Below are 13,757 nucleotides of genomic sequence, written 5' to 3'. Positions count from 1 at the left end.
ATATTTTTGGAATCGAGATAACTTAATCTCTCTATTTAGGGGACTAATTTGGAAAGTTATCAAGGTATAAAATTTGAGTCATGGATGAATATGCTGAAAATTAGAAATTTATGGTAGAAAATGAATGTTTGTTAATAGATAAACAACTTTTACAAAGCAATTTTTGATGAAAACTTGATTTAGGGACTAAAATGAAAAAGAGGTAAAATCCATAGAAAATTCTAAAATTTGTGAAATACATGTGCTGTAGATGCAGTAAATGAATTTCGGCTAGGATTGGAAATAGGGTTAAATTTCATGAATTTTATTTTCTGAGCTTAGGAACAAAATCATAATTTTTGAAAAGAATAGAGGCAAAATGGTAATTTTTCCTAGGAAGTAATAGACTGCAAATGTGATTGAAATGTGATAGATTAATAGTTAAATTTATCCATATAGATCCAAAAAGACAAACCACAAAATTAGATCGAGGAAAGCAAAAGGTTTCGGATTATTAGAAACTAAAAAAAGAACCATTTTCGGGGTAAGTTCGTGTAACTTAAAAATGTATGTTAATATGTTTTAATTGAATTGGATGATTTTACTGTTATGTATGAGATGACATACATACATATTGATATAATTTTAAGTTGTGTAATATGGACAAATTATTGAGTCCTGGCCGAATTTTGAATTTTGGTGGGTTGAAAATAATAGTACATATGTTGCAAATTGAATTTAGCCCGGACGGGTAGTTCTAATGTAAGCCCTCTTGAGTTAGGTTATAAATTGGATTTGACTCGGACGGGTAATCCATATTAAGCTCTTTAGAGCATATGCTACTGATAGGATTTAGCCTGGATTGGTAATCCTACGGTAAAATGTACGACTCAAGGGTGTGCCTTTTTATTATGTACCTCAATGGGTTCTTTTGCATATGTGTATATTACCTAAACACCCATCGAGATTTCAATAGTTCGACGGTAAAGACTCTTGAAGAAGTGAATAGGTAAAATTAATGGAAGCTTGTAAAGTGATGAGCTCATCAATGTTTATTTGATATTGATATGAAATGATGTGACTAACTTGTTTGAATAAGTGCATGTTGTTAGGTAACTTACCCAAAATTTATGGAATACGTATGTAAATGTGCTTGTGTCAATAAATAAGACCGGTAAGTTTATTTTCCTTTATACGAATTTACTAAGCATAAAATGCTTACTCCATTTATTTTTCCCTGTTTTATAGTGCTCAAAGCTCGTGAAGGTTGGAAGTCGGTTGGAGCAGTCATCACACTATCCACTATCTCATTTTGGTATATTGGCATGTATAAGCTTAGTTGGCCAATGATGGCTTGTAATGGTTGTTTTGTAGCCTAGCCATTACAATGGTTAGAAATGGTCATTTTGATACACTTGTAATGTCATGCTATACTATCTTCACATATATTAGATAATTGTTTAAGTGTTTCCATCAAATGGATTAGTCCATGGTAAGAATTATAAACATGTATGCATATGGTGGTATGCCTTGTAAATGATGAAATTCGCTTGAGATGGATGTTTGAAATGGTTGGATTGAATTTGGTGTGTTTTAGTGTAGGAACATGGTAAATTCGGGTGACAAATGAGGATAGGAAATGGCTTAATTTTGTCCACATGGGCAGGCATACGGGCATGTGTCTAGGCTGTTTGTGACACACGGCTTGTCTAATGGGCATGTGGTCTGGCTGTGTGTCCCCTGTATCATGAAAATGGGAAACAGAATGCTCAGAATTGGGCACATAGGCAGGGACACGGGCGTGTTACATGGCCGTGTGAAAACTGCACCTAATTTCGAAAATAAAAATTAGCCACATGGCCTAGCACACGGGTGTGTGACTTGGCCGTATGACTCCAATTTGTTCATGACTTGCTAGTCAGATTGTTAGATAGGTTAAGGGCATGGGCGTGTGTAGTACATGGCTTGATCACATGGGCATGTCCCCAGATCTCACAAGCGTGTGAGCCCTGCACTTAGGAAAATTTTTGAAAAGTCGAGAAAAACTCTTAAAGTTTCAGATTAAGTCCCGACTTGATTCTAATGCTCGTATGGGGCCTCGAGGGCCCAATCAAGGGACATTAGGAATGACCTTAGTAATTAAATAGTAATTTCTCTAAGATAATTGAAAATGTTTCTAAATGTTTCGATAATGTCTCGAAACCCTATTCCGATCATGGATACGGGTTAAGGGTGTTACAGTGGAGGTGAGCGATTCCTTTAAGATTGACGATGTAACTGAAGACACATTGATATTGAAGTTGTTTCCATACTTATTGCGAGACTGAGCATGAGTATGGCTTAATTCGTTGCCATCCAATTCAATATCTACTTGGCAAGAATTAGCTAAACGGTTTCTAGTAAAGTATTTCCCACCTAGCAAAAATGCTAAGTTGCAGAATGAGATCACCACTTTTTAGTAGATGGATGATGAGTCTCTATACGAGGCATGGGAAAGATTCAAGGAGTTACTTTATTGATGCCCTCACTACGGAATCCCACATTGCATTCAGTTGGAGACATTTTATAATGGTCTCAACGCACACACAAGGTTAATGGTAGATACTTTTGCGAATGGTGCTCTCTTGTCGGAGTCTTACAATGAGGCTTACGAGATCAATAAGGAATAGCAGTAACAATTACTAGTCGCTGACTAATCAAGCAACTTCAGGAAGACGAGTAGCCAGGGTGCATGAAGCAGATGCCCTCACTTTACTCTTAGCTCAGGTATCTTCTATCTCTTCAACGTTGAAACAATTTACTACTAACAATTTTAATAATGTTGCAGCTTAACCACCAAGTCAATTTGATGTTGTTTCCTGTGTATATTGTGGGGGTGATAATTCTTTCAAGAATTTTCCATCAAATTCCGAGTCTGTTTGTTATGTAGGAAATCAAAAGCAAAATAGAAGTGGACAAGGACCATAGTCCAACTTTTATAATCCTTCATGGCGTAACCATCCAAACTTTTCTTGGAGTAACCAAAGAGATGGACCAACAACATCTACGTACAGGATAGAGCAAATCAACCTCAAGGGTTCACTTAACAAATTCAAAAACCACTGCAAGCTGAAACATCTAATAGTTTGGAGAATTCGTTAAAGGTGTACATGGCGAAGAATGACGCCTTAATCCAAAGCTAAGTGGTAACACTAAAAAATTTGGATAACCAAATAGGTCTGTTAGCTGCGGAGCTTCATAATAGACCTCAAGGAGCCTTGCCGAGTGTCATGGAAAATTAAAAGAATTTGGGTAAGGAACACTGCAAAGTAGTTGCTTTACGACGTGGTAACACTTTGGAACCTAAGGTAGTTGAGGTTGAAGAAGAACTTGCTAAGGAAAAGGAAACTCAACTGACAGTTGAAATTCCTACACGAGAAGAGCAAGATTCTACAAAGTCTGAAAAGGTAAATCTAACCTTTTAACCTCACAAACCCAGCCTAGACGTTGCGACCGAATTGTGAAGGCCACATTGGACACATTAGTGTTGAACCTACTCTCACGACAGTTTAAAACCTTCAAGTACTCTCTTTTATAAAATCGTTGTTTCTATTGTTAAATTTTGAAAATTTTCCTTTACTTAGTCGAACTATGCTTTAGTCATATTAGTGAATTACGTGTATTTTTATAAAACCTAATTGTTGGCATTGCTTTAGAAAAATAATTTTGAATACCTTGTTAGCACCAAAAAAATCATTACTTGTCAAATTATTAACTTAGTCATGTATCATGCATAGTCCAATTTCAATATGTAAGATCTATAAAACTAATCCTAATATGAGTGTCATGCATGCATGGTAATCCCCAAAAACCAAGCAGTCTCAAACCATAGTTTTAAGTAACTTATAATCCAGAATCCAAATAATAAAAATAATGAGAAAGTACACCAAAAATAAAATTAAAGTAAAATAATATGACAAAATTGAATCCGAAGTCCGTCATATGTCTGCATGCCAATTCGGATCCTAAGTTCATTCATTACCTGAGAAGTTAACGTAATGGGGTAAGCTTAACATGCTCAGTGTGAGACTAACTAAGCATGCATTAAGCATTCATTCAAGAAATTTTATAGAGATACCCATCCCACAATCAAACATTATGAATAACAATTTAAATGCAGATGATCGTTACAAATGCACATGTCAGATCCTACCCATACCATCTGTTACACACCATGAGTTCCCTAGAACTCGTCTGCCAAACTCCAACAATTGCGAGCAAAACTTGATGTGGTAAAACCACCAATAATCAATAATGTAGAAAACCTGTCGAATATCAAATAGTGCAATACAATAACTAATAACATATAATATGCGATAAAATCGCCAATCCCCTTGGTACTCCAAATGCAGTGCACTGACTACGAATATATGCAGACTTAACATGCTACCGGTACTCCACGAAACTCCTCCGTCAACTAAAAAAAATCCCAACCCAATGCATATGCCATATGTCATACAAAATCTTAAATATTCATATTTCAATACTTTTCGTATTTATTTGACATGTTCAACATGTCCTCAATAATCACGTACGTTCGGTAAAAGGAAACAGTGTTCCAACTTTCAAGTTACCATTAAGATGGTATCTAGCAATATCTTTCAATTTCACATACCTTACGAATTTCATTGTGCATAAATAGCAACCTCACGAATACACATGATAGAAAATATTTCATGCATTTAAATAATGCATAAACCTAATTTCTCAAAAATTCATACCATTCAATCAAACATTCGTGTTGTCAAACTAGCAATTTTGCCAACACATCAATCTTTTGAGGCTTAAAACGTACTTGGTTTGGGCACTCACAAAACTAATATTTTGGCTAATAAGCCAACCCAATTTAATCCAACCCAATAAGCAAGCTAATTTATCAAATATAACATGACATTTATTATTTTCAAACAAATTTACGAGTTTAGGACCCACACCTTATTTCTCGTTTCTTTGCAGCACACTAGTGAATCTTCCAATTTTCCTTAATAAATTCTTATAGGAACCTAAACAAAAATTCAGTATAAATTTAATAAATTTACCTTTAAACCAGCCCCCAAATACTCACTTATGAGTTTAAACCAATCGTTAAAATTATAACTATTTTACGAATCCAAACTAGTTAGATTTCTTACACTGTTTTGATGTGAATCGTACGTGCGATTGTTCTTCAGATTTACGATTGATTTGAAACATTCGGGTTAGCACCTAATTCAATAATATACTGGAAAATAGGTAGCTAATAATGATTAAATTCTTTCATCTAATCAATCCATAACCTTTAGCCAACAAATATGTCGAAATGACAAATCAGTTTACGCTTAATTACACCTACGCTTCCCAATTTGTGAGTCCCGAATGGCCAATCGATCAAGAAATTTTTTCCCTTATTTACATGGTTTTAAAGGGTGATTAGAAGGGTTAAATCATTTAAATTATGGCTAAAAGTAAATGGGCAAGATTCAAGAAACAAAATAGCTCCCTTTTCCACATGTATGCTCATGCACCACTACCAATGGTGGCTAGAATTGGGGCTGAATTTTAAAACAATTTGAGATCTAATTAAAATATGGAAAAATAATTTTAAAAAAATTAAAAATTCCCCAAATTCCAGATCTAGAAATTTAGGATTTTAACTTGCAAGATTACCCAAAAAATTAAAAGAAAAATATGTCTTACACAAGCTAATGGAGATGGGTGACAATGACACTTTCTTGGCAAGGTTGGAGTTGATCTTAGAGAATCAAGATTTTAGTTTTAGGGCTATTCTAATTGAATAAAAATTTCAGCAAGGTAGGGATGAAGATGATGCTCAATCTTGAAGACAAAAGAAATAAAAATCAAGAATGAATGGTGTTGATAGGTGCGACAAAAACAATGGTGGAAGGAGAAAAGAAAGAAAAAATAAAGATCAAGATAGGGAGAGTAGGTTACAGACGACTAAGGTAGGAGAAAAGAGAGTTAGAGGCTGATTATCTTGAGTAAAAATTGTATTTATACCTGGGTTTACTTGGCTTGGATGGCAACACATTAAAAAAACAAGGGAACTTTGCAAAAAATAATTTATTTTGAAAGAGATGGGACTTGAACTTAGGACCTCCAACTAACATCCATGCTTCCACATTTGATAACCAACTATTGGGTCGATTCATTATTTTTGATATATTTTTACATTTATATGGAGCTAAATTTTGGGATGTTGCAAACCTAGTGAATTCTAATAAGCTAGCACCCTCTTCAAATGCATATACAATTCCTATGAAAAGTTGTTCAATTCAAGCTAAAGTTCCATTACCTCCATGTCCTTAAAGACTCCAGCAACATAAGTAGAAATAGGAGGTGCAATTCAAGAAGTTTTTGGATGTTATAAAGCATCTTCACATCAATATACCGTTGGTATAAGTCTTAGAACAAATGCCTAACTATGTCAAGTTCATGAAGGACATTTTGTCCAAGAAGAAGAGACTTAGCAAGTTTGAGACTGTAGTGTTAGTGAAGGAGTGCAGTGCGTTCTTACAGAACAAGCTACCTCCAAAATTGAAGGACCTTAGAAGCTTTACTATACCCTGTAATATTGGAGAATATTACTGTGGTAAAGCTTTATGTAATTTAGGGGCAAGCATCAACTTGATGCTCAAGTCTATTTTTAAGGTGTTGGGAATAGGTGAAGTAAGACCCACGACTTTAACACTCCAATTGAAGGATCGATCTTTGACATATCCAGAAGGAAAATCGAGGATGTTCTGGTATGTGTAGATAAGTTTATTTTTCATTCTGATTTGAATGTCTTAGATTTTTAAATAGATAAAGAAGTGTCAGTCATCTTGGGAAGACATTTCTTAGCCATGGGAAGAAATTTAATAGATATGCAAAAAAGAGAACTGACGATGAGACTTCAAGATGACCAAGTGACGTTTAATGTTCTTAAATTAATGAAATTTCTCGATCCAACAGAGAAATGTTCAGTGATGAAGGAGGCTAAAAATCTTAGTTTCTATGGAATGTGTAACAACCCATTTTCAAGTGAAATCGAAATAGTGGTTTCGAGACCACAATCCGATCTAAAAATAAAAAAATATTTTTTTATTACATGGTCTTTAATATGTTAGAAATGTCATGTGAAAATTTTGATAAGGAAATTTTACCAATTATGTGTTTAATTACGGAAATGACCAAAACACATAAAATGCAAAAGTTAAATTCTAGTACCTAGAAGGATTAAATAGCCATGGAATTCAAAACTTGAGGTCCTTATATGATAATTAGATCATTAATAAATAGTTAGTAGACATTTTTGAATGATTCATCCATGGAAAATTAGAAAAAGGCTAAGGACTAAATTAGAAATCAAAATTATTAAAGATGATAAATTAATTAAATAGAAATAAAAATCATTTATATCATCTTCTTCCCCAAAATATTCCATGTAAACCCTAGGAGAGAGAGAGGAAACTTTCTTGGCCAAATTCAGTAAGTTTTCTTGTCCCGTTTCTAGTAATTTTAATATTTTTGAAACCGGGATAGCTTAACCTATCTATTTGAGGGATCAATTTGAAGAGTTATCAAAGTGTGGAAATTAGGTCGGATGTATATGATGAAAATTAGAAATTTATGGTAGAAAATGAAAGGTTGTTGATTGATAAACAACTTTTACAAAGTGATTTTTGATGAAAACATGATTTAGGGACTAAAATGTAAAGTTGTGAAAATTAGTGAAAAATTCTAGAATTTATAGAAAATATGTGCTGTAAATTCTATATTGAAATTTCGATTAGGCTTGGAATAGGGAGTATATTGCATAAATTTCATTTTTCGAGCCTAGGGACGAAATGAGAATTTATGAAAAAGTTAGGGTCAAAATGATAATTTTTCCTAGGATTTAAATTTAGTCCACTTGAATATGAAATGTGATAAATTGATGTAAAATTTAATCGTATATATCTGGATAGACCAAATTCGGAGCTAGAACGAGGAAAGAGGAAAATGTCGGATTAGTAGATTTTACGTTCACGAACATTGTCGAGGCAAGTTCGTGTAACTAAATTGTGTATATTTATATGCTTGAATTAAATGTTGTGGTTGTGAATTGTATCAATATCATATATATATATGACACTGAAATTATATCTGACAAAGTCAGATCAATAATAATGCCGATAAAAGATAAATGATAAAAATGTTACTTATATGCTTGAAATGAATGTGGAATGTGTTAATGTTATGGATGTATGAAATAATCACATGCCCAATAATGCTTGAAAAATGTTTAAATCCCGGTTGAATAAATAGAAAATCGATGGATATGTGATTTCTCGAAATGAATGAGGACTTGTATTTGTTGCTGATGGGATTTAGCTCGGAGTAATCCTATTGACCTCATTACAGAAAGGATTTAGCCCGGATGGGTAGTCTTGATATAAGTCCTCTCGAGCATATGCTATGGATTGGATTTACCCAGACAGGTAATCCAGATCAAGCTCTTTAGAGCATATGTCATAAAAAGGATTTAGCCTAGACTGTTAATCTTGTTGTATACATGTATGGCTCGAGAGTGTACACTTTGAAATAGGAACTTATGGGTACCATTGAATATGAATTGACGGATCCTAATTTGTACACCTTGAGTGTACTATCTGTGTATCCATTGATATTTCAAATAAATTCAATGGGTGACAATCCAGACATGAGAAGATATGAATAATAAAATGAGTTATTACACGTATCTGTCTGAAATACAAGAAAATGATGAAACATGACAAGTGATATATGAACGTATGAGATGATGATATTTGTATATGGAAATTATTTGATGAGAATGTTCATCCTTGATTATAAACTTGTACACCTTGAGTGTAGTACTACTTGTGTGACCTTGATATTTTGAATGATATGAGTAAAGTTCTGACATGAAATAATCTGAACTCGATATGAACTATTATTAAATTATACTTGCAATATAAAGAGATGATTTATATGTTAAACGAATACATGTTGTGGAAAACATATGTGCATGGAAACTTGATTTTTGTTGATCCTATATATGTTTTCATTTTATTATGGAATATATGACTAACAAAGGTAATGAGGATGTGTGTAGGGCTTGAGGTCAAATTGATTGAATATGCCTTACATAGTTACCTCAAAATAGAATGCATGGTAAGTTAAGTACCATGTTATACGAACTTACTAAGCAGTTTATGCTTACTTAGTTTTATTTCCCTGTTTTAGAGTAAATCAAAAGCACGTTGGATTTGAAGTTTGGCAGAGATCACTCACACTATCCATCGGCCCTTTTCGGTACAATATGATAAAGTAATTAAGGTTACAATGGCATGTATAGGTTATATTGGTCATATTGGCATGTAAATTTAAATGATTATTGTAATCTAGCCATTGGAATGGCTAGTGATGATTATGTTTTATACATGTATATATATATATCTAAGTTTACTTTATGGAGATAACATAAGTGTTTTTTATTGATTGATTGAGAAAGGTAAGATTTAAGCATGAATGTATGTAAAAATATATCATGTTAGATGTTATAAAGTGCTTGAATTCAAAGCTTGGGCTGGTTGGTATTTGGATGTAAGTTTGGTGTAGGAATTTGGTATGATTTTGGGTGAGAAATGAAGCTAGGAATGGCTTTATTTTGTCCACATGGGAAGACACAAGGGCATGTGTCTAGACTGTAGGTGACACACGACCTAGTACATGGGCGTGTGGTTAGGCCGTGTGTCACCTACACCTTAAATTCAAGACAACAGAATGCTCCAAATTTAGCATATGGGTAGAGACACAGGCGTGTATCTCAGTCGTGTGTGTTACACGGCCTAGAACACGGTCGTGTGTCTTGGCCGAGTGAAACCTGCACCTAATTTCGAAAGAATTTAATTAACCACATGGCCTAGCATAGGGCATGTGGCATGGCCGTGTGCATAAGTCAGAGAGTTACACGGGGTGTTACAGAATGAGAGAATAATTTTGTAGAAGACCTATTGGAAAACACTTTAGGGTCTGAGCCATTGGAAGATGAAGAGGTTATGAAAGTAAGGCTTTGATGAAAGGCAATTCGAAAGACTATATTCAACTAGTAAAATTTGAACCATTAGAGTTGGAAGCTCGAGAATACACATAACCAAAGTTTTCAATCAAGGAACAACTGAAATATGAACCTAAGGTACTTCCTTCCCATTTGAAATACATTTATTTGGGTCACAGTTCTACTTTACCTATGGTTGTTTCAGAAGAACTAACAAAAAAACAAGAGGTGCAGCTAATCGAAGTCTTAAATAAATTTAAAAAGGTAATCAGTTGAACCTTAACTAATATTCGAGGAATAAACCCTTTCTTTTGTATGCATAAGATTATCTTAGAGGAGGACGAGCAAGCGAGAATAGATAAGAAAATGAGACTTAATCCAATAATGAAAGAGGTAGTTCAATAGGAAGTTATCAAATAATTAGAAGTGGGAGTTATTAACCCCATCTCAGATAGTTCATGGGTAAGTCCAATACAATGTTTATCAAAGAAAGGTGGGATCACGATCGTTAAGAATGAACATATTGAGTTAATCCCTATAAAGACAGTCATGGGTTGGAGAATCTGCATTGATTATAGAAAATTTAACAAAGCTACTCGTAAGGATCATTTTTCACTACCTTTTATGGATTAGATGTTGGACCGACTGGCATGTAATGAATATTATTGTTTCTTAGATGGAAATTTAGGATTTAACCAAATAGTTATAACCAAATACTTGCCTATACAGTACATTTGCTTTTAGGTGAATTCCTTTTGGTTTATTTAACCAGCCACATTTCAACGATGCACGATCGCAATATTTACTAATATGGTTAAAAATTTTGTTGAGGTATTCATGGATGATATTTTCTATTTTTGGTAACACTTATGATGTTTGTTTGAGTAATTTGGCTAAGGTACTAAAGAGATTTGAAGAGACAAATCTTGTCTTTAACTGGGAGAAATGTCATTTTAATGAGGGAATTGTCTTAGGACAAAAAATTTCTAGAAGAAGGATTGAAGTTGACAAATAAAATGTGGATGTGATTGAGAAATTGCCACCACTAGTGACTGTTAAAGGAGTTCAAAGTTCATTAGGCCATGCCGATTTTTATTGAAGGTTTATTAAATATTTTTCAAAAGTTTCCAAGCCTTTGAGTAAGCTTTTAGAGAAAGACACCATTTTTGAGTTTAACAAAGCATGCTTGGAAGCTTTCGAAGAGTTAAAAAATTGGTTAATCTCAACCCTAATAATCATTACACCAGATTGGAACTCTCCTTTTGAGTGCATGTGTGATGCAAATGGTTTTGCTGTGGGAGCTGTCATGGGGCAATGAAGAAATAAAGTGTTTCATCCAATTTACTATGCAAGCAGAACTTTGGCAGAAGCCCAACTTAATTACACAGTAACTAAAAAAGAATTATTTTCTAGTCTTTGCTTTTGACAAGTTTTGTTCTTATTTTATAGGTACAAGTGTACCGGCCCAATTTTGGGTCTAGTCGGAACAATGGTTTCGGGACCACAAATCCAACGTAGAAAAAATTGTTTTTATTATATTTTTATGGTCTATAGTTTTATGGAATGATTTCGTGAAAATTTCGTTAAAAAATTTTGGCGTTTGGGCACTCAATTTGGTCAAAAGGACTAAATTGCAAAAAGTGCAAAACTTGAGTTTTATAAGCTAGAGGTGTCTAATTGTTATGAAATTTTAAATTGAAGGTCCTTAAATGGTAATTAGACCATTGGTTAAGTTGGTCGACAAAAATGGACATGGTTAGGTATGTTTCTAAATTTTTTCATTAAAGGCATTTTATTAATTTGGTAATTAAATGAATTAAAAAGCCAAATTAAAAGCTAATTTTTGTCCATCTTCCTCCCATGGCTGAATTTTACAAGAAGAAACCATGGCTAGGGTTTTTCAAGCTTCCAAGCTCGATTGTAAGTTCGTTCTAGCCCCGTTTTTAATGATTTTTATGTTTTTGAAATCCTTGTAACATGATCTATCTATTTCTACCACTAATTTAAGACATAATCAAAGTCTAAAAATTTAATCATGATGGATATTTATGTATTTTGATGTTTAATGGGAGAAAATGCATGTTAGTTGTTTGATAAACGACTTTTGCTAAGTGATTTTCGATGAAAATGCCTAAAAGGACCTATTTGTAAAAAGTTGGAAAATGGGTGTTAAAATGCGAATAAAAGAAAAATGTTGGCTGCTATAAGCATTTATAAGGTTCGGCTAGGCATGGGTATTGAAGAAATCGAGTACATTTCATTTTACGAGCCTAGGGACTAAATTGTAAAAATGTTAAACTTTAGGGGTAAAAATTTAATTTTTCCATAATGTGATTTTGGGTTGATTTTTATAGTATTATGACTAAATAAGTTAATGATGGTTAGGCCCTTTTCGTCATTTTTATGCTGAGGTAAGTTCGTATGTAAATAATGCATTGATGTAATTATGTTTTAAATGCTTTATTATTGTATGAATTTTGATTTACCTTTGAACGTATTCGAGAAATTTTCGACAAGCATGAAATCCAGTTGAACCTTAGGAATAGATAGGATACAAATGTCATGACATTAGGGTTACTGAGACTTCGTGTAAGACCATATCTGGGATATGGCATCGATATAAGACTTCGTGCAAGACCATTGCTGGGCTATTGATGCATACGAGATTACATGTAAGACCATATTTGGGATATGGCATTGGTACGGTATTGTGAGTAGGAGATTCCCGAGTATTGTTTAGTATTCCAAGCGGTTCAACGGGTAATTTAATGGGTATGTCAAAGAAGAGAAAGAGCATATAAGTATTATGAAATGGTACAAGTATGTACGTAAAGTTTATAAGCATTGACTTCATGAAATTGTGAGTTCATGATTTCCACGAGAATGATTTTCTGAAATCCTTGTGATTATTGGTCTATACTTGTGATGAATGAAATTCATGATAAATTCGGTTGAAGATCATGTGATTGGCTTTCAGGCCAAGTTGAGTTGTGAAATAGCATGTTTTATTCACTTAAATTGCAATTTATCGGATATGAGAATAAGGAAAGATTGACATATTTTCCTATTAAAATGGTTATGAAAGTACTGAAAGATAAAATTTTAGGTAATTGAAAGATATTAAATATATGCTTGGAAGTATGAGTACACATAATCAATGTGCATGTTTACTATGAGGTTTGAAATGATTTTTAATTGCTGTAATATGTTGCAAAGGAGAGATTACGGTTTCTAGGCTAATACCAAATTATGTTAAATTATGCTTATAAGTTGATAGAGTAAACATTGTGAGTGACTAAAATTATAACTGTGAGATTCATAGCAATTTGTATTATCTTATGTTTAAATTGTTGGACTTGATAAAAGATTGGTAAGAGTTGCTTATTATTTCCGTACGGACTTACTAAGCTATATAGCTAACCCCTTTTCCTTTCCCATGTTTTATAGAGCAGTCAAGCTAGCTCAAGTTGGAGATCGCCGGAGATCCTATCAAACTATCAAGCTATTATTTTAGGTATTGATGAATTCAAGTATTTTGAGTTATGGCATGTATAGGGACTTGGTCATTTTGTTTTATGCATCATATGATTTTAGCCAATGTAATTACTTGTAATCGTCAAAGGCTTGTTTTGCTATTTGGCCATGTAAGTTGGCTTATATTCACAACATGGTTGTAAGCTTAAGTATATTCATATATGTG

At 33.5% G+C, this 13,757-nt stretch overlaps 1 non-coding gene across 1 annotated transcript; it reads right to left on the bottom strand.

Annotated features, from left to right (window-relative positions):
• Positions 1-2,409: 2,409 nt before the first annotated feature.
• LOC121207786 (small nucleolar RNA R71) lies at positions 2,410-2,515 on the bottom strand. Its single transcript, XR_005902914.1, has one exon. It is a non-coding gene; the product is annotated as a small nucleolar RNA R71 (small nucleolar RNA).
• Positions 2,516-13,757: the final 11,242 nt, after the last annotated feature.

The sequence above is a fragment of the Gossypium hirsutum genome, chromosome A01 (genome assembly GCF_007990345.1).
Source record: "Gossypium hirsutum isolate 1008001.06 chromosome A01, Gossypium_hirsutum_v2.1, whole genome shotgun sequence".
In the NCBI taxonomy this organism is placed as follows: Eukaryota; Viridiplantae; Streptophyta; class Magnoliopsida; order Malvales; family Malvaceae; genus Gossypium; species Gossypium hirsutum.
Note: the sequence above shows the minus strand (reverse complement) of the source record. Positions and strands in the feature narration are given on the sequence as shown.